General features: G+C 45.4%; 1 protein-coding gene and 1 non-coding gene across 2 annotated transcripts in view; both read right to left on the bottom strand.

Moving 5' to 3' along the window:
• LOC126148844 (ras-related and estrogen-regulated growth inhibitor-like) overlaps positions 1 to 25,836 on the bottom strand; it is a 167,943-nt gene that overhangs the window by 56,145 nt on the left and 85,962 nt on the right. The gene's annotated exons all lie outside the window — the stretch shown is intronic.
• Trnas-gga (transfer RNA serine (anticodon GGA)) lies at positions 22,226 to 22,309 on the bottom strand. Its single transcript has one exon. It is a non-coding gene; the product is annotated as a tRNA-Ser (tRNA).

The raw sequence follows: 25,836 nt of genomic DNA, 5'->3' as shown, positions 1-25,836 counted from the left end.
GGTCACAGAAAACCATCGTAACGACTAGGAGAGCAGTGTGCTAAACACACGCCCCTCCTATCCGCATCCTCATCTGAGGATGACACGGCGGTCGGTTGGAGCCGATGGGCCACTTGTGGCATGAAGACGGAGTGCTTTTGCTTTTACTGAACCCCAGGTGGCATATGACGTAATCTGGTGTAAATCGATGTCGTCTTTCTAGCTGTAACAATTTTTTTCCGGTTTTGTAATTCCAAAAGACGAACGAGTTTGTCATCTCTGTCGACGACATCTCTGCAAATGTCTTGAACGCCGGGATTAGAACCAAATATGTGAGCGTGGCAGTGCCATGCATGTAAGAGCATGAAAGACTGCCGGTGAGTGCGGCGGTCAAGCGCAGTGTCGTTGACTCTGTGGCAGGCGGTGGCCGCGCCAAGGTAAAAGCCGGCAGGCCGGCCTCAGAGCTGAGAGGCGGGGCACGGGAGGCGGCGTACAGAGGACAGGAATAGCGGCAACCGCGGCACACCTGGGCGCTGCCCGTCTCAGCCCACCGTGGGCACACCAGCACCGGCTGCCCGGCGCGTAATTATGTCTAACGAGGCTCTCTGGGCGCGTCTGGTGGCCGGGGAGAGGGGCAGCCGCATCGATTCTGCCTGTGGCAGGGGCTGGAGCAGCAACCGCGCTTAACAGCCGCATCTCTTCCAGCAACAGTCTCAGCGACCGCCAGTGACATCCCCACAGCTACGTACACGAGTTGGGCAAAAATAGAGACAATGCGAGGATTGCACGCTTTAACATAAATGCAATTGCAAGCCAAATCTACAGACTGATCTGCTGTCTTTGTCCACGAACGACACCTGTACAGTGTTCTCTATACGCTACAAGTGTCAGTCGCTGTCACACTGAGCTAACAAAACTCATCGGATAGCGATATATACAGATGGTGGTAGTACCGCGTTTGTTGTTGTCGTGGTCTCCAGTGCTGAGACTGGTTTGATGCAGCTTTCCATGCCACTCTATCTTGTGCAAGCTTCTACATCTCCCAGAACCTACTGCAGCCTACATCCTTCTGAATCTGCTTAGTGTACTCATCTCTTGGTCTCCCTCTACGACTTTTACTCTCCGTGCTGCCCTCCAATGCTAAATTTATGATGCCTTGATGCCTCAGAACATGTCCTACCAAACGGTCCCTTCTTATAGTGAAGTTGTGCCACAGACACTTCTTCTCCCCAGTTCTCTTCAGTACCTCGTTATTAGTTACGTGATCTACCCATCTAATCTTCAGTATTCTTCTGTAGCTTCTATTCTCTTCTTGTCCAAACTATTTATCGTCCATTTTTCACTTCCATACATGGCTACACTCCATACAAATACTTTCAGAAACGACTTCCTGACACTTAAATCAACACTCGATGTTAAAAAATTTCTCTTCTTCAGAAACGCTTTCCTTGCCATTGCCAGTCTAAATTTTATATCCTCTCTACTTCGACCATCATCAATTATTTTGCCCCTTAAATAGCAAAACTCCTTTACTACTTTAAGTGTCTCATTTCCTAATCTAATTCCCTCAGCATCACCCGACTTAATTCGACATTCCGTTATCCTCGTTTTGCTTTTGTTCATGTTCATCTTATATTCTCCTTTCAAGACACTGTCCATTCCGTTCAACAGCTCTTCCAAGTCCTTTGATGTCTCTGACAGAATTACAATGTCGTCGGCGAACCTGAAACTTTTTATTTCTTCTCCAGGGATTTTAATTCCAACTCCAACTTCTGTTTTCTTTCCTTTACTGCTTGCTCAATATACAGATTGAATAACATCGGGGAGAGGCTACAACCCTGTCTCACTCCAATCCCAACCACTGCTTCCCTTTCATGTCCCGCGACTCTTATAACTGCCATCTGGCTTCTGTACAAATTGTAAATAGCCTTTTTCTCCCTGTATTTTACCCCTGCTACCTTCAGAATTTGAAATAGATTATTCCAGCCCGCATCTCGTGGTCGTGCGGTAGCGTTCTCGCTTCCCACGCCCAGGATCCCGGGTTCGATTCCCGGCCGGGTCAGGGATTTTCTCTGCCTCGTGATGGCTGGGTGTTGTGTGCTGTCCTTAGGTTAGTTAGGTTTAAGTAGTTCTAAGTTCTAGGGGACTGATGGCCATAGATGTTAAGTCCCATAGTGCTCAGAGCCATTTGAACCATTTTTTTAGATTATTCCAGTCAACATTGTCAAAAGATTTCTCTAAGTCTACAAATGCTAGAAACGTAGGTTTGCCTTTCCTTAATCTATTTTCTAAGATAAGTCGTAGGGTCAGTATTGCCTCACGTGTTCCAACATTTCTACGGAATCCGAACTGATCTTCCCCGAGGTCGGCTTCTACCAGTTTTTCCATTCATCTGTAGAGAATTCGCGTTAGTGTTTTGCAGCTGTGACTTATTAAACTGATAGTTCGGTAATTTTCACATCTGTCAACACCTGCTTTCTTTGGGATTGGAATTATTATATTCTTCTTGAAGTCTGAGGGAATTTCGCCTGTCTCATACATCTTGCTCACCAGATGGTAGAGTTTTGTCAGGACTGGCTCTCCCAAGGCTGTTAGTAGTTCTAATGGAATGTCGTCTACTCCCGTGGCCTTGTTTCGCGTACACAACGTAAAATGGGCAGTGCTTTGGCGGAGCTGTCATTTGTAATCAGGTGATTCATGGGACAAGGTTTCCGACATTATTACGGTCGCACGACGGAAATAACAGACTTGGAAGGCGGAATGATAGTTGGAGCTACATGCATGGGACATTCCACTGCGGAAATCTTCCGTGATCCCAGAGTCAAGTGTCTGCCGAGAGTGCCAAATTTCAGGCATTACCTCTCGCCACGCACAGCGCAGCAGCCAACCGCCTTCACTTAACGTTTGAGAGAAGCGACATTTGCGTAGAGTTGTCAGTGCTAATGTCCAAGCAACACTGTGTGAAATCAGTGTGGGACTACGACGAACGTATTCGTTTGGACAGTGCGGCGAATTTTGGCGTTAATGGGCTATGGCAGCAGGCGACCGACGCGAATGCCTTTCGTAACATCACAACATTGTCCCTATATCTATATCAACATCTACGTGATTATTCTGCTATTCATAATTAAGTACCTGGCAGAGGTTTCAAGTATTTAGTTGAAATTACAGCCTTCAGTTTTGTGTGACTTATCACGTAATCGAAATTTGGCTGATTTCTTTTAATACTCACGTGAATAACTTCATACTTTTCCTTATTCAGGCTCAATTGCCACTTTTCGCGCCATACACATATCTGATCTAAATCATTTTGCAAGTCTTTTTGGCCATCTGATGACTTTACAAGACTGTAAATGACATCAACATCTGCAAACAATCTAAGACGGCTACTCAGATTGTCTCCGATGTCGTTAATATAGATCAGGAACAACAGAGGGCCTCTAAAGCATCCTTTGGGAACGTCAGATATTGCTTCTGTTTTACTCGATGACTTTCCGTCTATTACTAAAAACTGTGACCTTTCTGACAGGAAATCACGAATCCAGTAGCACAACTGAGGCGATACTCCGTAGGCATGCAGTTTGATTAGAAGACGCTTGTGAGGAACGGTGTCTAAAGCCTTCTGGAAATCCAGTGCTCTCCTCTGCTTGTGAGCGTATCAGTTTGTAAGGTGTCACGCAAATCCAACACATTCCAAGAAAACCCTGACATGATAAGCAAATCCATCAGTATGTCACATAGCTCCGAATAAATCGTGACATTAAATTAACCAAAGTAATACAAGAGTAACGAGTGAGCAAATGGAATATCACAGACAAACACAAGAATGCCTAAATGCATGTCATACCTTCCCACCATGAGACAGACGCAGTTCCGAGGGGAGAAACGAGAACAGAAGGTGAGAGCAGAACCGTGTTAAGGTAGAAGGCCCTACGATAGGGGACGGACACCCACGTCGCCAGCCAACCTCCAGGACCACCTCCCAGCCCATGTTGAAAGATAGAGCCCTCCAGAAGAACAGTATAGACTTACGATAACACAAAAAGGGCCACACCAGCTGCAAGTTTTAGCGTGAGACTTTTTCGCGTCTCTGTTACGTTGCAAACGTTAAAAACATTGCCCCATCACGAAAAGTATAACGTTTCTCATTGGATAGACAGAATTTTTGTAGGCGGAGCTTAAGGTTAACATTGAGACCCTGATTGGTCAGATGAAAACATAGCCAAATACTTTTTTTTTAAACCAACTTCGGTAAATTGTAGTAAGGAGAAGTTAGGAGAGAGTTGCTACCGAGACGGCGAGCTGTGTGGAGCTGCGCCGCCCGCCGCCCCCTGACATTGTCTAACCAACGACAAGGTAATGAACGCACGCGATGCCGCATAACAGCGCATAAAGCTTCACTCAGAACTGCAGAAGTCTCATCTGTTACACCGCCTTTTTATGTAATACTAGTGTCGATCGTCAATTCAATCTCATGGTATTCACATTTGCTACGTGAAGATAAAATCTGAAACGCGATGATTTTTCTGTTATATAATTATTGAGAAGCCATATCACTCACTGTAATTTACGACAAGTTAGATAAGTAATTAAAGATAATTGAGGGTCACTGTAGACCATTTTGATAGTTTTCTCTTTTATGAAACTTAACTTAAATCTAGATTATAGATGTGATATGGCACAGGTCATCCTTCGATCCATTATAGAACTTGGAAACCCATTCAGGGAATATTCGTTCACATTTTTGTTGAACGCAGTTGGTTTTTATCATCCTGTATTAAAACATTTCCTTTGATCAATAGTGCAATTTATAAACAATGTTTTGTGAGTAGAATAAAATTTCCAGTGGTAAACTTAACTGTTTTTTCGACGTCATTTTACCATTGGAAAGCCTTGAACCCCTTCCATTAAATATAGTTAGTATTAAGATTCTTTTACAGGGAGTGCAGTGGAGCTGACGCTGAAATCATTAAGTGTTTGGTTATATCATCGCTAGTCTCACTGAACTCTTCTGAACTCTACACGTCATGTGTGGTCTGGCGTCTTCTTACCAGCAACAGGTCCCAGGTTCAAACTAGTCAATTCCTTAAAAAACACGCTCAGAGCGTCGTTGCGCGAAAGTGGTAGGGAAACACCACGCAGAATGTTAGAAGCTGGATCCGAGACGACTTGAAAACCGTGGACTGGTCAGACGAGTCCCGACTGTAGATAGTAAGAGCTGGTGGCAGGGCTCGAGTGTGACGCAGACCCCAGGAAGCCATGGACCCAAGTTGTCAACAAGGCACTGTGCAAGCTGACGTTGTCTCCACAGTTGTGTCGGCTGTGTTTACATACAATAGAATAGGTTCTTTGGTCCAACTAAAAAGATCATAGAGTGCAAATAGTTATGTTCAGTTACTTGGAGAGCATTTGTAGCCATTCATGGCCTTCATTTTCTCAGACAACGATGGAGTTTTATGGGTGACAATGCACCATGTCACCGGGCCACAGCTGTTCTCGACTGGTCTGAAGAACTTTCTGGTCCATTCGAGCGAACGGTTTGGCTACCCAGATAGACCAACGTGAATCACATTGAACATTATTGGGACATAATCGAGAGGTCAGTTTGTGCACAAAATCCTGCACCGTCAAGACTTTCGCAATTGTGGACGGCTTGTTGACTCCATGTCACAGAGAATTGCTGCATTACGCCGGGCAAAATGTCACGAAATACCTCAAGAGTCTTCTCACTTCATTGTACACTCCTGGAAATTGAAATAAGAACACCGTGAATTCGTTGTCCCAGGAAGGGGAAACTTTATTGAGACATTCCTGGGGTCAGATACATCACATGATCACACTGACAGAACCACAGGCACATAGACACAGGCAACAGAGCATGCACAATGTCGGCACTAGTACAGTGTATATCCACCTTTCGCAGCAATGCAGGCTGCTATTCTCCCATGGAGACGATCGTAGAGATGCTGGATGTAGTCCTGTGGAACGGCTTGCCATGCCATTTCCACCTGGCGCCTCAGTTGGACCAGCGTTCGTGCTGGACGTGCAGACCGCGTGAGACGACGCTTCATCCAGTCCCAAACATGCTCAATGGGGGACAGATCCGGAGATCTTGCTGGCCAGGGTAGTTGACTTACACCTTCTAGAGCACGTTGGGTGGCACGGGATACATGCGGACGTGCATTGTCCTGTTGGAACAGCAAGTTCCCTTGCCGATCTAGGAATGGTAGAACGATGGGTTCGATGACGGTTTGGATGTACCGTGCACTATTCAGTGTCCCCTCGACGATCACCAGTGGTGTACGGCCAGTGTAGGAGATCGCTTCCCACACCATGATGCCGGGTGTTGGCCCTGTGTGCCTCGGTCGTATGCAGTCCTGATTGTGGCGCTCACCTGCACGGCGCCAAACACGCATACGACCATCATTGGCACCAAGGTAGAAGCGACTCTCATCGCTGAAGACGACACGTCTCCATTCGTCCCTCCATTCACGCCTGTCGCGACACCACTGGAGGCGGGCTGCACGATGTTGGGGCGTGAGCGGAAGACGGCCTAACGGTGTGCGGGACCGTAGCCCAGCTTCATGGAGACGGTTGCGAATGGTCCTCGCCGATACCCCAGGAGCAACAGTGTCCCTAATTTGCTGGGAAGTGGCGGTGCGGTCCCCTACGGCACTGCGTAGGATCCTACGGTCTTGGCGTGCATCCGTGCGTCGCTGCGGTCCGGTCCCAGGTCGACGGGCACGTGCACCTTCCGCCGACCACTGGCGACAACATCGATGTACTGTGGAGACCTCACGCCCCACGTGTTGAGCAATTCGGCGGTACGTCCACCCGGCCTCCAGCATGCCCACTATACGCCCTCGCTCAAAGTCCGTCAACTGCACATACGGTTCACGTCCACGCTGTCGCGGCATGCTACCAGTGTTAAAGACTGCGATGGAGCTCCGTATGCCACGGCAAACTGGCTGACACTGACGGCGGCAGTGCACAAATGCTGCGCAGCTAGCGCCATTCGACGGCCAACACCGCAGTTCCTGGTGTGTCCGCTGTGCCGTGCGTGTGATCATTGCTTGTACAGCCCTCTCACAGTGTCCGGAGCAAGTATGGTGGGTCTGACACACCGGTGTCAATGTGTTCTTTTTTCCATTTCCAGGAGTGTATAATGGAGCTAAGCGAATTAGAACTTAGGCAAATTGTTGCTCGTATGGTGGGTGCTTTCGTAACTATCGCGGGTTAATTCTGTGGTGTTTCAAGAGGCAGCGAATCGAAGATCCTTACCGCATACAGACAAAGCTGAAAAAACAACATCCGATAAGACGGAACGCGGACGAAAGAGTGTGTCAAGTGACCATAATTAACTGAAACAAAAGCTATGAAAGTTGTTAGTACAAAAATGCTAGTATTCCTTAGGAGATTTTCTGAATGACAATGTGAAAATATGAGCATTAAAGTAAATAGTTGTTAATTAAGCATAGCTGTTTCATGTCAAATGACTGCAAATAATTGTGTTTCGTGCTTCCAGTACTCTAAGACAACTAAAAACAGGAAAGAAATACCAACAGATCAATTTCGAACACTTTTAACTGTCGCACCCATTTATCGCCACATCCGTTCCCGTGGGTAATAGAGGTATCTCACTCCTTTTCTTTGGGGGAGGAGGGGGGGGGCAAGGGCAATGGTCTTCTGTCTGGTTTCGTGTGTCGCACCACCTCTTTTGTGCCAGCCTCTTCGTCTTACAGTAGCACTTGCACCCTACGTCCCTCAATTATTTGTTGAATTTATTCCAATCCCTGTCTTCCCTTATAGGTTCTACAATTTACAGCTTCCTCTAATGCAATGGAGGTTATCCCCTAATGTCTTACCAAATGTTCTATCATTCTGTCCCCTCTTCTTATCAACGTTTTCCATATGTTCCTTTCTTCACCGATTCTACAGAGATTTTCCTTTTCCCTCATCAGTCCACCTAATTTTCACCATACTTCTATTGCACCACATCTCAAATGTTTTGTCTCTCTTCTCTTTCGGTTTTCCCACCACCCACGAGTCACTGGCATACAATGCTGTACTCCAAACGTACATTCTCAGAAACTGCATCTTCAAATTATGTCCTGTGTTTGATACTAGCAGACTTCTTTTGGACAGGAATGCCCTTTTTACCTGTGCTAGACTGTGTTTTTATGTCCTCCTACCTCTCTCCAAGTGTTATTTTGCTTGCAGGGTAGGAGAATTCGCCAGCTTCGTTTCCTTCGTGGTCATAAATTTGGATGCTAAATTTAACCCTCATCTTATTTCTGCTACTTCTCATTACTTTGATCTATTTCGGTTCACTAAATCCATATTGTGTACTCATTAGACTGTTCATTCCATTCAGTCTGTCCTCTAATTATTCCTTGCTTTCACTGAGGATAGCAATCTCATCACCGACCCTTACCGTTAATATCCTAACACCCTGAATTTTAATCCCAATCCTGAACTTTTTGAAGTTCACTCATTGCTTCTTTGGTGTACAGACTGCGGGGGAGGAAGACTGCATTCCTGTCTGACGCCCATTTTAGTTCGTAGCGTGGGATTTAGCTAGAGTGGTGTCCTGACTGGGGAATGTGCAGGCTCAGATCTCAGTATAACCGTTATTTCATTTATCACCCAAACATCAATTAACAAAATAGTAAACCAATTACAAAAAAACGAAATGTATATTTTTATAACACGAACAATTTTAAGTAGAACTAAATTAACCAACAGCACAGCTATTCCTGTAACAATAACAGAATAAATTCAAATCCACAACAAATTCAGTCTTTCTCTATAAGGACAACAAGGCACATCGTAACAATGTACAATATCTGGCAATTTGCCAGAACCAGAAACAGTAATTGTAAAACTTACGATGCCAAATAAAACTTAACCTTACCTAGAAACGGTAAAGATAACCTTTAACTATACCTCGAGTATCACTATCGGCAGCGCACAACTAAAATACCAGCTACCCGCAACACTAACAATCTATCCACTATTATGTATCAATAACTACTCATTCAATACCACCTCTTCACATGAAAGCCACAACAAAATCATAATGCAACCAGAGTGAGCGTTAGTTTCAGTCCTGTAAAATCAATAACGTAATGAACTCTTAAAGCTAGTGGAGTAACCCACTGATGTTTCCTCACAGCGATAAGCAATCAAAAATTATGCCCATAGAGTGCAAGAACAAAATTATGCCTGCTCTACCTCCCAGCACACACAGCTGCACGCCCGGCGTGCCATGAATAACAAACAAGTAGGCTTAGTTGCACGGCGTCCTCACACTTCCATGCAGGAAGTTGCTTAAAAGTAGCTAAACTCAATGCACGGCTCACATGTCACACGGTGCACCGTCTCAATCATAGCGCCGCTGAACCCTGCACCTTTCGATATGTATGGAAAGCGTGATTTAGCTTCTATGCTTGGTGAAAGTTGTTACTCACCCTTAACGTGAGGATGGCCGTACAACAGCAGCTCCTAGCGGTTTTGTGGGACGTGGACACTACAAACAGCGTTTGGAATCAAGTAGCACTTTGAGAGGAAACATGCACCACCCATCTGTAACTTACATGTCTGAGGAATCCCGCGCTCGAATTTGAAACAAGAGGATCTTAGTATCGTGTCTCCTGTGTCATATCAAGAGAAATTACAGGCAGGGTGGACTGGCTGAGATACACGGACCTGTTTGTTCAAATGTACTTTTTTTTAATCTGTGTTGGAAGGGAACTACAGAAAAGGTAGACATTTGGCTATTTGAAGTTACCAGGTGTACCGGTATGAAATGAGCGTTAAGATACAAATGTGTCGATAGGGAACATTTGTTGTGAACGAGCCTTATTTTTTTTTGTTTGGTTGGTGTGACATCTGTCAAAGATATTTAGTGTACATCAAGTCATGGAACAAACAACATCGTATGTTCTGATCGTGTTAACAATGTCGAATTTTGTACCAGAAAGTGATGATTTGCGGAAAGCATTAATTTTTTGTTTTCATTTGAAAAAAAGTGCTGCAGAGTAACATATAATGCTTGTCGAAGCATATGGTGATCCTGCTCTATCTGAAGCAACATGCAAAAGATGGTTTCAACGGTTCAGAAATAATGATTTTGAAATAAGAAATGAAGAATGTGGAAGACCACCAAAAAGTTCGAAGACGCCGAATTGCAAGCAATATTGGATGAAGATGATTGAGTCAGAAGCAGATGGCAGCAATGCTAAATGTTGCACAACAAGCGATTTCTGACCGTTTAAAAGCTATAGGAAAGATCCGAAAGTGTGGAAAATGGGTGCCACATGAATTGAATGAAAGACAGATGGAAAACCGAAAAACCAATTGTCAAATTTTGCTTCAAAGACATGAAGAAAATCAATTTTGCATCGAATTGTTACTGGCGATGAAAAATGGATTTATTTTAAGAATCCTAAACGGGAAAAAGCATGGGTTCATCGGGGACAACCATCAACATCGACTGCAAAACCAGATCGAATCGGCAAGAAGCCAATGCTCTGTGTTTGGTGGGATCAGAAAGGTGTGGTGTATCATGAGCTTCTAAAACCCGGTGAAACTGTGAATACTAATCGCTACAGACAACAAATGATCAATCCAAACTATGCATTGATCGAAAAAAGACCAAAATGGGCCAGAAGACATGCAAAGTAATTTTTTTACACGACAATGCACCTGCGCACAAAGCAAAACTGGTTCAGAATACAATCAGAACACTTGGCTAGGAGCTGCTACCCCACCCGCCGTATTCACCAGACTTGGCCCCTTCCGACTACCATTTGCTTTCATCAATGGAAAATGCAGTGGCTGAGGAACACTTCGATTCCTACGATGAAGTCGAAAATTGGATGTCTCATTGGTTTGCTTCAAAAGACGAACATTTCTATTGACGTGGTGCCCACAAATTGCCAGAAAGGTGGTCAAACTGTATAGAAAGGAATGGTCAGTACTTTGAATAAAATGTTTTTACTTTTCAATTCAAAATTGGTGTTTCATTTTCACAAATAAACTCTCATTTCATACCGGTACACCTGGTAAATTGCTCAGTTCCTATTTCTAACGATGTATTGTCCTTTTGCTTGTTTTTATTGAAGTTTCTTCGACTTACTAAAGATGTGCTGAAGAAATGCATAAATATTTGCAGTACCTTTTTCTTAAATAAATTGTCTTATCTGGCTAAAATGTTATATTTTTGGAACCTGGCACCTTAGCACCCCAGCTTCAGTATTTTAGCCACAATGGTGATTAACTGCGAACACAATCAGCTAGTACACTTTATGATATGCCAAAGCCGTTCCTTCGACTCCACTGGAATTGCTATGCGTCCACTCGGCAGAGACAGCACCTGTTCCACCAGATTGTTGTCCACTGTAGTCCCTCTCGTTGTGACCGTCGTCTCTTTTCTGAGGCTCTTGGACCTGGCTCATCCCAGAACTGTCCTCTTTGTGTCACTCCAGGAACTGCTCAACTCGAACAACTTAAGACCAATCCGCCGTTGCTGAAACCTCGGTTGCCGCTCCAAACCGACCCCCAAGCTTGTCCGCAGCTCCACTGTGCTTTCATCCAGAACATGGCTCAGCTATTCGTTCTCTCTCTCTCTCTCAGCACGACCGTGATATTCGACTCTAAAAGAATCTCTGGTGGCAGGGAAATCAAACGTGCCGTCCAACACTGCACAAATGCGAACACTTCGTTCTTAATCTGTTTTTAAGGTTCCTTCTTTGTTCTGGTACATATGTACTGACACATTATTACCGAAAATCTCGGAAAGTTCTTGACCGTTTTACTTCAAATTTTTCCACAATATTCTAATTAACATTCGGACGGACATAGAGCATGAATTTTTTTTAAACAAAAATGTACAGGTTTTCTGCTAAAACTTAAAAGAAAAGAAATGCTGTGCCGTGCTATAAAAATATGCGGTTTACTTTCTTTCTCGCAGTTCTTGTTAACTACGATAGCAGGGTACGTAAACCGTTAGACAAGTTGTTTCTCCTATGTATATTCTTTCTCATTATACATAATTTCAAACAAAATGTGTTCACACAACAATGTGACGTTTCGTTTTATTCCTCGCAGACTGTTGTAAAAGAATATAGGAAAGTTCTATTTATAGCTTATCGGACTACAATTATAATGATGTTAAGGAATCTGAATTGTCCAAAACTTCGTAATCCCACCCGTTCGCAGATTAAAACCATGCGAAATACTGTCATTGAAGCTACTGCCCTCACAGATCCAGCAGCTGCGGAGGTCTCTCTCATGCCCTGTGTACCGATGATCCCAACCTGTTTACCCATTCATTTTAAGCGACTTCGATTCCTAATCAAGTTTTCTTTGACAACATCTATAACCAATGCTCAAAGCCAGTAAGAGGGGGTGGGTGGGGGACAAAGACATGGGCAGAGACTGGACAGGTAATGAGTATAGAGAAGAAGGAGGAGATTGGCAAAGTGAGGGGGAGGAGGAGGTCGACAGAGAAAGGAGGGAGGATGAGAAAGAGAGAGAGAGAGAGAGAGAGAGAGAGAGAGAGAGGGATGGATGGAGGGAGGGAGGGAGGGGGAAGTGATGTAGAGAGAAAGTGGGGTGTAGGAGTAGATGGCCGAAGAGAAGGAGGTAGGAAAAGCTCGACAGAGAGAGGAGGGAGTCGGAAATTAGGACATACGTCTAATTCCCATACATATGACACAACTGCGAACCATTGCCAGGTTCATTAGTATTATATATTACCAATCTTTCCCTTATAGCTTATATCTATTTTTATGAGAATTTCGATCATCTTGCGCCATTTTACATTGTCAAACGATTCTTCTCGGTCGATTAACCCTATGGTGTCAGGTTTTTTCTTACTTTTATTATCAAGTTCAATGTCAGGACTGCCTTTCTGACGCCTTTAGCTTATTTAAGTGGAACTCATCGCCATTTAACATATCTTCAAAAAAAAAATAGTTCAAATGGCTCTGAGCACTATGAGACTTTACTTCTGAGGTCAACAGTCCCCTAGAACCTACTTAAACCTAACTAACCTAAGGACATCACACACATCCACGCCCGAGGCAGGATTCGAACCTACGACCCTAGCGGTCGCGCGGTTCCAGACTGTAGCGCCTAGAACCGCTCGGCCACTCGGGCCGGCAACACATCTTCAGTTTTCTTTTACATTCTTCTGTGTTGTATCATTCTTGTCAGAATCTTGGTTGCATGAGATATTAAGCTCATAGTGCGATAGTAATCGCACTTATCTGCGGTTCCTGTTTTAGGGATTGTGCAGATCATATTTTATTGCGAAAGTCTCATAGATTCTACAAACAATCAAACTGAATAATCGTTCGCTTTCCACTTCCTCCAATGCTTTTAGAAATTCCGAAGGGATGTTACCTTTGCCTTTCACCAAATTTGATCACAAGTCTTCCAAAGTTCTGTTGAAGTCTGAGTTCAGTATTGTTCCCCCATGTCTTTCATATCGATTCCCATTTCTTGTTCTGTTCCTCGCTATTCTGGTTGTCTCTGAACAAGAGGCAGTAACATCTCCCAATACAGCTGCACGTAGCCTGCTACCGTCTTCCTTTCCGCATACCTTCTGTTTGTAAGCTGTAAAATTGTTCTTTGCAAGGCCTCAATATCATTGGATACATCACACTTCCATTGAAAAGGTCGTCAAAGATTATATTGGAGTTACAAGACATTCCTGTATTGAAGTGGTAGAGACCTCAGTAAAAGGAAGTCCTTAGATAATTTACATGGGAAATGCCTAGTCAGCCAATGCATTTGTTGTTCTCGTCTCCGTGAATGGAAAACTTTTCTCGAGTTTAGTGATAATGTTAACATTGATCTTTTCGGATCTGTAAGCAGACCTGAACACAATATTTTCGCTGTCCACATGGATGCCATCTTCACGTTATAACGCTAAATGCTGATCTTGCTGTAACTGATCGACGCGGTGAAGGACGGCCCTCTTATATGGAGCTGAATGCCAACAGCGCTTGCACCGTCAGTCGTCGATGCAGCTTCCTAGAGCCACTGAACGTACAGCTTGAAAGCTGGCAAAAAACGATGCATCGCTATCGAGTAACACTGTCACTATATTGCGCCAGCCGAGTCAAAGATCATTGTTTTCTTAATCTCAGATAAAACGGTATTCCAAAACTTGCTTCAAAAGTAATCCTTTTCTCTATTTGTAATATTGTCTTACAGTCTAATTTCGACATATTCCTTTAAATCACAGCGCCATTAGCAGGACACAGGGGAAACTGCTTAACTCTTATCATACCTGGTCGTTATAATGAAGGCACAGGTCCAGTGAGGGCTGTAATTATTGTATGCAGCGGATCTTGGAAGATACGCTAATGCGTTAATCCAGAACCGATGTACGCTGGAAAAAATTAGTTCCAATTTTGGCCACCTGTCGCTGTACAGAAACTTGTCGACGTTACCGGTGTTTATATTAAATTGAATTGTCTGGCCAATACACGATTTGCCACAGTGACAACCAATTACACAAAGCCGTATCACTTTTCAACATAATCTCCCCCACGCTCAATGCAAGTCCTCCCGCGTTTACAAAGTGTATAAATTCCTTTAGAAAAAATTTCTTTTGATAGTCCTTACAACCACTCATGCACCGCGTGGCGTAATTCTTCATCCGAACGGAACTTCTTTCCTCGCATTGCGTCTCTGAGTGGTCCAAACATATGGAAATCACTTTGGGCAAGGTCTGGTGAGTATGGTGGAGGAGGAAGACACTCAAAATGCAGGTCTGTGATTGTTGCAACTGTTGTATGGGTAGTGTGGGGCCTTGCATTGTCATGTTGCAAAAGGACACCTGCTGACAGCAATCCACGTCGCTTTGATTTGATTGCAGACCGCAGATGATATTTTAGTAGATCTGTGTATGATGCACTGGTGACAGTGGTCGTTCTAGGCGTGTAATGCTCCAAAATGACGCCTTTTTCGTCCCAAAAGAGAGTCAGCATAACTTTCCCTGCTGATGGCTATGTTCGAAATTTCTTTGGTTTTGGTGATGAGGAATGCCGCCATTCCTTGCTCGCTCTCTTCGTTCCGGTTGGTGGAAGTGAACCAGGCTTCGTCCCCAGTAAAGATTCTTACAAATAAGCCATCACCTTCTCGTTGCAGCACATCATGCACAATGTGGTATGTTGACCCATGACTAATCTGTAAACATGCTGCAATGTCATTCGGTGTCACTCGGCGGTTTTCCTTCACTATGGCTTCAACTGCTGCAATGTTCTGTGGAGACATAACTCGCTGTGCCTGACCTGGACGAGGAGCATCTTCCACTGAAGTCACACCATTTCCGAACTTCCTACCCCATTCGTAGACTTGCTGGTGTGGTAAACATGCATCACCGTACTGAACCTTCATTCGTCGATGGATTTCAATAGGTTTCACACCTTCACTACGCAAAAATCGAATAAGAGGACGCTGTTCTTCCCTGGTGCAAGTCGCAAGTGGGGCGACCATCTTCATACTGATACTGCGACGGTATGAGTGCATCTGCACTACGCTGCCACCTACAGGCCATTCTTCACGCTGTTCGTAGCACGCTTACCAACTTACAAGATAACGGCGAGAAATTTCGATGTGTTATTACAAATTTAAGGTTTTCATTTGACTCACTCTCTTACATGCACTTTCTCGTGGTTCCGACGCCGGTCCAATGTATGGCGGATCCGTTTGTCTTATCTTTAGCCATTCTACTTGAATACGAACTTAAGGTGATCCAGATATTATGTCAAACTCTGAGAGGGCGTGAAAAATCTTTGCGAACGTCCGCAGGACCTCCGAGTTTTGGTATGGTGGATAGCAGCTTGCACGTAGATACTCTTCCGTGGCCGTTACCGATAAACAGTCCTTTCTGTCCAGTATGTCTAGAATCTAATCTTTCCATTTATTTCGACCTCCATCACCAACTTGATGCTGAGATGAAGGCAACTGAAATAATCCAGGAAACGGTTCAGAGCATATACACTACTGGCCATTAAAATTGCTACACCACGAAGATGACGTGCTACAGCCGCGAAATTTAACCGACAGGAAGAAGATGCTGTGATATGCAAATGATTAGATCTTCAGAGTATTCACGCAAGGTTGGCGCCGTTGGCGACACATACAACATGCTGACGTCAGAAAAGTTTCCAACCGATTTCTCATACACAAACAGCAGTTGACCGGCGTTGCCTGGTGAAACGTTGTTGTGATGCCTCGTGTAAGAAGGAGAAATGCGTACCATCACGTTTCCGACTTTGATAAAGGACGAATTGTAGCCTATCGCGATTGCGGTTTATCGTATCGCGACATTGCTGCTCGCGTTGGTCGAGATCCAATGACTGTTAGCAGTATATGGAATCGGTGGGTTCAGGACGGTAATACGGAACGCCGTGCTGGATCCCAACGGCCTCGTATCACTAGCAGTCGAGATGACAGGCATCTTATTCGCATGGCTGTAACGGATCGTTCAGCCACGTCTAGATCCCTGAGTCATCAGATGGGGACATTTGCAAGACAACAACCCTCTGCACTAACAGTTCAACGACGTTTGCAGCAACACGGACTATCAGCTCGGAGACAATGGCTGCGGTTACCCTTGACGCTGCATCACAGACAGGAGCGCCTGCGATGGTGTACTAAACGACGAACCTGGGTGCACGAATGGCAAAACGTCATTCTTTCGGATGAATCCAGGTTCTGTTTACAGCATCATGATGGTCACATCCGTGTTTGGCGACATCGCGGTGAACGCACATTGGAAGCGTGTATTCGTCATCGCCATAGTCGCGTATCACCCGGCGTGATGGTATGGGGTGCCATTGGTTACACGTCTCGGTCACCTCTTGTTCGCATTGACGGCACTTTGAATAGTGGACGTTACCGCATGTTGCAGGTCCTGTGCGGGCCTTTTTGGATACAGAAAATGTTCGACTGCTGCCCTGACCAGCATATCCTCCAGATCTCTCACCAATTGAAAACGTCTGGTCAATGGTGGCCGAGCAACTGGCTCGTCACAATACGCTAGTCACTACCCTTGATGAACTGTGGTATCGTGTTGAAGCTGCATGGGCAGCTGTACCTGTACAGACCATCCAAGCTCTGTTTGACTCAATGCCGACGCGTATCAAGGTCGTTATTAAGGCCAGAGGTGGCTGTTCTGGGTGCTGATTTCTCAGGATCTATGCACCCAAATTGCGCGAAAATGTAGTCACATGCCAGTTCTAGTATAATATATTTTTCCAATGAATACCCGTTTATTATCTGTATTTCTTCTTGGTGTGGCAAATTTAATGGCCAGTATTGTATTCCATAGACGGTTTACGTATTTTCAAAAATAGACGTATATTAAATACGCCTTACAAATAATGTTATTTATAAAGTTCCGACATATTGATGGAGGATAGTACCAGCAAAGTGGGTTATTAAACTTTGTTTTCCTTCAATATCTGTCACAGTTCCGATGATATTTGTTTGAGGTGACTAATTCCGGACAATTACGTCCACTTGCAAACCTATTCCTTAAATGCAAGTTTTATCATACAGTTCCCACCAACGTATACGCGAGTAACGAAATAGGCGTTATTTCTCACTGTCCGTCCCGGATAGCTGAATTGTCAGTTCGACAGAATGTCAATCCTAAGGGCCCGAGTTCGATTCCCGGCTGGGTCGGAGATTTTCTTCGCTCAGGGACTGGGTGCTGTGTTGTCCTCATCATCATCATTTCATGCCCAACGACGCACAAGTCGCCGACGTGGCGACAAATTGAAAGACATGCACCCGGCGGAACGGTCTACGCTACGGGAGGCCCTAGTCACACGACATTATTCCCCACTGATAACCATTACTTATATACGACATAGGTGGGGAAGTTAGAAAATAACATTCAGAGTTGTGTGTCAAAGGAAAAGAAGGGAATGAGACATTAAAGATAAGACATATCTTTATTTTTCTACGTAAGTTCCAAGTACATTGAGACATTTGTCATACCGCTTTATAAGCTTCAAAAAGCCTTCCAGGAAAAAATCAGGGCATTGCATAGGGAAGAAGCGTTGAACGGCTTGTTTGACGTCAGCAGTGCTGCCAAAGCGCCTTCCGCCGAGCCTTCTTCGAAGCAAGAAACAGATGGAAGTCACTTGGTGCGAGATCCGGACTGTAAGGCGGATGGTGTAGACGCTCCCAACCAAGAGTCGCAATACGGTTTTGCGTTACCGTCGCCGTGTGTTACCTCGCATTGTCACCCAACAGCAGCAAGCCAGATCTGAGAAGGCCAGGCAGCTTTTTCCGAATCACCTCTTTCAGTTTCGACAGAGTGGCACAGTACCGCGCAGAATTGATGGTTGCATCCTCCAGAAAGTCCAGCAGCAAAACTCCTTTGACGTCCCAGAAAACGGTGAGTAGCACTTTACCTGCAGACGGAGTGCTTTTGAACTTCTTTCGGACAGGTGATAACGAATGTTCCACTTCATGGATGCGGCCTTCGATTCGGGCGTGTAATGGTGGACCCACTTTTCATCCAACGTCACAATCCGAAACACAAGGTCATTGACAGATTCATGGTAACGCACGAGCAATTCCAAGCTGAACGCCATGCGCTGTTCCATGTGTGTCGGGGTCAGTTGGCGGGGCACCCATCATGCTGACACCTTCCTGTATCGAAGAATGTCGTGAATCCAGAATGAGGTTTTCACTCTGCAGCGGAGTGTGCGCTGATATGAAACTTCCTGGCAAATTAAAACTGTGTGCCGGACCGAGACTCGAACTCGGGACGTTTGACTTTCGCGGGCAAGTGCTCTACCAACTGAGCTACCCAAGCACGACTCACGCCCCGTCCTCACAGCTCCACTTCTGCCAGTACCTCGTCTCCTACCTTCCAACTTTACAGATGCTGTCCTGCGAACGTTGCAGAACTTGCACTCCTGAAAGAAGGGATAGTAGAGAGGATAGTAGAGATAGATGGTAGAGCACTTGCCCGCGAAAGGCAAAGGTCCCGAGTTCCAGTCTCGGTCCGGCACACATTTTTAATCTGCCAGGAAGTTTCAATGTCGTGGATGTTCTTGTGAGCTCACTCATGTCCGATTCCAAGTTCTGCCGCTACTCCATCGATGGTGATACGCCGGTTCGCTTTAGTCATGTCATCCACTTTCCTGACATTTGGATCTGTAGTTGCCGTGCGCGTCCGTCCAGGTCGCATTATGTCCTGCACTTGCTGTCGTTCATCACTGAATTGCTGGCACCATCTCCGCACCATTTGCCTCGACATCACACCTGACCTATACACCTCAACAAGGCTATTATGAATTTCTGATACTCCAGGTGCCCATTCATGGTGGATAACAGCTCTCACTTCCGCCTTTGACCACGACTCCAAAACGCACCTTCACTCCATAGCTCCGGGAAAATACCGAGCGGATGGCCTCCGATTTGCGCAGGCACTGCGACAGCGCCATCTGCTTGATCGCGGTCGACCTCTACCCAATGGTGTATCGGTGTCTTGCACGTGCGCGTTCATCTGCCGTGTCGTCTTTCACCCATATCACACAACTCTGCCCACAGTCGACAGGGAAAAATTATTATCCAACTCCCCCTCGTAATAAGCGTCGTATGAGCATACCTACATCTACATCCATACTCCGCAAGCCACCTGACGGTTTGTGGCGGAGACTACCTTGAGTACCTCTATCGGTTGTCCCTTCTATTCCAGTCTCGTATTGTTCGTGGAAAGAAGGATTGTCGGTATGCTTCTGTGCGGGCTCCAATCTCTCTGATTTTATCCTCATGGTCTCTTCGCGAGTTATACGTAGGAGGGAGCAATATACTGCTTGACTCTTCGGTGAAGGTATGTTCTCGAAGCTTCAACAAAAGCCCGTACCGAGCTACTGAGCGTCTCTCCTGCACAGTCTTGCACTGGAGTTTATCTATCATCTCAGTAACGCTTTCGCGATTACTAAATGATCCTGTAACGAAGCGCGCTGCTCTCCGTTGGATCTTCTCTATCTCTTCTATCAACCCTCTCTGGTACGGATCCCACACTGCTGAGCAGTATTCAAGCAGTGGGCGAACAAGCGTTCTGTAACCTACTTCCTTTGTTTTCGAATTGCATTTCCTTATGATTCTTGCAATGAATCTCAGTCTGGCATCTGCTTTACCAACGATCAACTTTATATGATCATTCCATTTTAAATCACTCCTAATGCGTACTCCCAGATAATTTATGGAATTAACTGCTTCCAGTTGCTGACCTGCTATTTTGTAGCTAAATGATAAGGGATCTTTCCTTCTACGTATTCGCGGCACATTACACTTGTCTACATTGAGACTCAATTGCCATTCCCTGCACTATGCGTCAATACGCTGCAGATCCTCCTGCATTTCAGTACAATTTTCCATTGTTACAACCTCTCGATATACCACAGCATCATCCGCAAAAAGCCTCAGTGAACTTCCGATGTCATCCACAAGGTCATTTATGTATATTGTGAATAGCAACGGTCCTACGGTCCGGTGTCTTGCACGTGCGCGTTCACCTGCCGTGTCGTCTTTCGCCCATATCACACAACTCTGCGCACAGTCGACAGGGGAAACTTATTTTCCAACTCCCCCTGGTAATAAACGTGGTATGAACGTATAACATGAATTCCTTCCAGTCGAACGCTGCATTCCCTTCAGCGACGTTACACTCATGATGTTTCAAAACGTGTTAAGTGATTCCCCAGCTGGTTGGCCCAGTGTGTGTTGTGCTTCACAGGAAGGGCTAGAGTCACGACTTATATGAGCACCGCCCAGACGCGGTCTGTTTATGTCAGCAAGGTGTACCCGACGCCGGCGGGTGACTCGCGCTGCAGCCGGCTTCCCTGGTCTGGCAGCGAAGAATGCGACTGGCAACGGCTGCCCGCAGCTGGCACCGCTCCCCCCGCCACACTTCAGGGTCGCTACGCGCCCAAACCGGCTGCCGCCTGCTCGCCAAAAACCTAAAAAGCGACCGTTTCAATTTCAAGCGAGGGAAGCTACAGGTAAGATTTCTCTAGTTGTTTCACTTCTATACCTATCTCACTATCTCAATTTTGTCAGACTTTCACTAGTGTGAAACTTCCTGGCAGATTAAAACTGTGTGCCGGACCGAGACTCGAACTCGAGACCTTTGCCTTTCGCGGGCAAGTGCTCTACCAACTGAGCTACCCAAGCACGACTCACGCCCCGTCCTCACACCTATACTTCGGGCAGTATCTCGTCTCCTACCTTCCAAACTTTACAGAAGCTCTCCTGTGAACCTTTCTTTCAGGAGTGCTAGTTCTTCTTGGTTCGCAGGAGAGCTTCTGTAAAGTTTGGAAGGTAGGAGACGAGATACTGGCAGAAGTGAAGCTGTGAGGACGGGCCCTGAGTCATGATTGGGTAGCTCTGTTTGTAGAGCACTTGCCCGCGAAAGGCAAAGGTCCCGAGTTCGAGTCTCGGTCCGGCACACAGTTTTAATCTGGCAGGAAGTTTCATATCAGCGCACACTCTGCTGCAGAGCGAAAATCTCATTCTGGAAACATCCCCCCGGCTGTGGCTAAGCCATGTCTCCGCAATATCCTTTCTTTCAGAAGTGCTAGTTCTGCAGGGTTCGCAGGAGAACTTCTGTAAAGTTTGGAAGGTAGGAGACGAGGTATTGGCAGAAGTGAAGCTGTGAGGACGGGGCGTGAGTCGTGCTTGGGCAGCTCTGTTGGTAGAGCACTTGGCCGCGAAAGGCAAAGGTCCCGAGTTCGAGTCTCGGTCTGGCACACATTTTTAATCTGCCAGGAAGTTTCATATCAGCGCACACTCCGCTGCAGAGTGAAAATCTCATTCTAGTTTCGTGAGTGTGTTTGTATTTATCTGTGTGTGTGTTTGTGTGTTTATATGTGTGTATATATGTGTGTATCCAGGGCGCTTAACAGCGAATGTGGTTAAGGAAGGTAAACCTAACGTGAATGAAATTCAAAGTAGGTAAAAATAAACACGTATGAAACATAAATTCAGTTCAAATCACAACCTCTCTCTGCCATTATCATGCACATACACTTATCAGACCTCGAAAGCATCATAAATGGTAACTAAATCAATGGTAAAAGATTCTGTTGATGCCGTGGTTGGCCTAAAAGGTTCAAATAGTTCAAATGGTTCTGAGCACTATGGGACTTAAGTTAGAACCACTTAAACCTAACTAACCTAAGGACAGCACACACATCCATGCCCGAGGCAGGATTCGAACCTGCGACCGTAACGGTCGCAGAGTTCCAGACTGAAGCGCCTAGAACCACTCGGCCACTCCGGCCAGCGGGCCTAAAAGGATAAAAGGAAAAAAACTGTGGCTAGATAATGACGTACAAAAAACCATGATGAGCCAGACACAGAGTTAACTCATCAAAATCATCTCTCTAATGATCTAGGAGCCAACTTCGGCATGCTGTAAACTCTTCAACCTGTAAAATATAAGGAGCAGTCAAACAACAACTAGACAGTGGAGCAAGTCAACTGTTTATTATTTTGTCAAGATTGTTTCGACTACGCTGCAGAAGTTTCGCTGCAAAGCCCTTACACATTCTCCATACAGTCTCAATCCCTCCCCAAGCGATTTCCATATTTTTGGAGTCCAGAAGAAAGCCATCCCCGTGGCCATCGTTTTGCTTCGAGCGAAGGGGTGTATGCTCAGTAGACTACTTTAAACATTTTCCCAGGAAGTCAGTGACCGTATTATGTCACAGTGTGGTAAATGTATTACTAGTTATAACAATTACTTTTGAAACAATTAACATACTACTTACTTCTTTCCATCTGTCTCATTTTCATTTGAGATCTATCAGCTGCTAAACTACATTTTGCCTCATATTAGAATGTAATATGCACCAATGGTAGTGGCCACGACCCGAAATTTCAAATAAACAACAGTTCACCAGGAAATCGTTTTAATTATCATTTACGTGCATTTTTCTATCTTATTAACGTAATAGTATCACAGGCAAAATTGGGATTTTCATAACGCACTTCATCGCTTGTAGGTGAATTGGAAATACCATATATACAGTTTGTTCAGCCTATCTAATTTTCTAAGCCTTATACTTTCTTATTTAAACTTACTCCTCTCCAAGTGAGATGCTACCTTCTAGACTGCTAGCCATTAAAATTTCAACACCTGGGAGGATAGGAAATACTGACATTTTACATATTGTTTGTATTGGAAAAGTGTGAAGAATAAAGCTAAAGTATTAAGGAATTGAGGGGAGTGAAAACAGGCTGGTTAGATCAAAAAAATTATCCCAAGCAAGGGAGTGCACTATTGCCGATATTTTGCATCGCAGTTACGGATGGAAATTTTGGTAAGAGTAGCAATGGATATAAATATTAGAGACCAAGTACTAAAGAAAGACGAAAAGTTCAGGTAACAGAGAGTATGGACACCAAGTCTTTGATTCACAGTTAAAATTTTTGCTGGTAGTTTGCACTGCAATCGTCGACAAATTGAAGGTATCTGTGGGAGAAGATTAAAAAATGAAGAATTTCGGTGCAGGAAATATTCAAAAAAATCTAAAATGGCTGTGGTGGGAAATTTAAAAAAGCTAGACGTGGTGGGAAATCAAAAAAATTAAGATGGCGTGGTGGTGTGAAGTTTATAAAAATACAAGATGGCAGAACTAGCCCAACTATATAATACACTCCTGGAAATGGAAAAAAGAACACATTGACACCGGTGTGTCAGACCCACCATACTTGCTCCGGACACTGCGAGAGGGCTGTACAAGCGATGATCACACGCACGGCACAGCGGACACACCAGGAACCGCGGTGTTGGCCGTCGAATGGCGCTAGCTGCGCAGCATTTGTGCACCGCCGCCGTCAGTGTCAGCCAGTTTGCCGTGGCATACGGAGCTCCATCGCAGTCTTTAACACTGGTAGCATGCCGCGACAGCGTGGACGTGAACCGTATGTGCAGTTGACGGACTTTGAGCGAGGGCGTATAGTGGGCATGCGGGAGGCCGGGTGGACGTACCGCCGAATTGCTCAACACGTGGGGCGTGAGGTCTCCACAGTACATCGATGTTGTCGCCAGTGGTCGGCGGAAGGTGCACGTGCCCGTCGACCTGGGACCGGACCGCAGCGACGCACGGATGCACGCCAAGACCGTATTCCTACGCAGTGCCGTAGGGGACCGCACCGCCACTTCCCAGCAAATTAGGGACACTGTTGCTCCTGGGGTATCGGCGAAGACCATTCGCAACCGTCTCCATGAAGCTGGGCTACGGTCCCGCACACCGTTAGGCCGTCTTCCGCTCACGCCCCAACATCGTGCAGCCCGCCTCCAGTGGTGTCGCGACAGGCGTGAATGGAGGGACGAATGGAGACGTGTCGTCTTCAGCGATGAGAGTCGCTTCTGCCTTGGTGCCAATGATGGTCGTATGCGTGTTTGGCGCCGTGCAGGTGAGCGCCACAATCAGGACTGCATACGACCGAGGCACACAGGGCCAACACCCGGCATCATGGTGTGGGGAGCGATCTCCTACACTGGCCGTACACCACTGGTGATCGTCGAGGGGACACTGAATAGTGCACGGGACATCCAAACCGTCATCGAACCCATCGTTCTACCATTCCTAGACCGGCAAGGGAACTTGCTGTTCCAACAGGACAATGCACGTCCGCATGTATCCCGTGCCACCCAACGTGCTCTAGAAGGTGTAATCAACTACCCTGGCCAGCAAGATCTCCGGATCTGTCCCCCATTGAGCATGTTTGGGACTGGATGAAACGTCGTCTCACGCGGTCTGCACGTCCAGCACGAACGCTGGTCCAACTGAGGCGCCAGGTGGAAATGGCATGGCAAGCCGTTCCACAGGACTACATCCAGCATCTCTACGATCGTCTCCATGGGAGAATAGCAGCCTGCATTGCTGCGAAAGGTGGATATACACTGTGCTAGTGCCGACATTGTGCATGCTCTGTTGCCTGTGTCTATGTGCCTGTGGTTCTGTCAGTGTGATCATGTGATGTATCTGACCCCAGGAATGTGTCAATAAAGTTTCCCCTTCCTGGGACAATGAATTCACGGTGTTCTTATTTCAATTTCCAGGAGTGTAGTTCATCAGGCAATCGTTTTAATTATAATTTACGTGCATTTTTCTATCTTACTAACGTAATAGTATCTCAGGCAAAATTGGGATTTTCATAACGCACTTCATCGCTTGTAGGTGAATTGGAAATACCATATATACAGTTTGTTCAGCCTATCTAATTTGCTAAGCCTTATACTTTCTTATTTAAACTTACTCTCTCCAAGTGAGATGCTATCTTCTAGACTGCTAGCCATTAAAATTTCAATACCTGGGAGGATAGGAAATACTGACATTTTACATATTGTTTGTAATGGAAAAGTGTGAAGAATAAAGCTAATGTATTAAGGAAGTGAGGGGAGTGAAAACAGGCTGGTTAGAACAAAAAAATCATCCCAAGCAAGGGAGTGCACTATTGCCGATATTTTGCATCGCAGTTACAGATGGAAATTTTGGTAAGAGTAGCAATGGATATAAATATTAGAGACCAAGTACTAAAGAAAGACGAAAAGTTCAGGTAACAGAGAGTATGGATACCAAGTCTTTGATTCACAGTTAAAATTTTTGCTGCTAGTTGGCACTGCAATCGTCGACAAATTGAAGGTATCTGTGGGAGAAGATTAAAGAATGAAGAATTTCGGTGCAGGAAATATTCAAAAAAATCTAAAATGGCTGTGGTGGGAAATTTAAAAAAGCAAGACGTGGTGGGAAATAAAAAAATTAAGATGGCGTGGTGGTGTGAAGTTTATAAAAATAT

This window comes from Schistocerca cancellata, chromosome 2, assembly GCF_023864275.1.
Source record: "Schistocerca cancellata isolate TAMUIC-IGC-003103 chromosome 2, iqSchCanc2.1, whole genome shotgun sequence".
NCBI classification, from domain to species: domain Eukaryota; kingdom Metazoa; phylum Arthropoda; class Insecta; order Orthoptera; family Acrididae; genus Schistocerca; species Schistocerca cancellata.
This window is presented reverse-complemented; position numbering and strand designations above follow the sequence as displayed.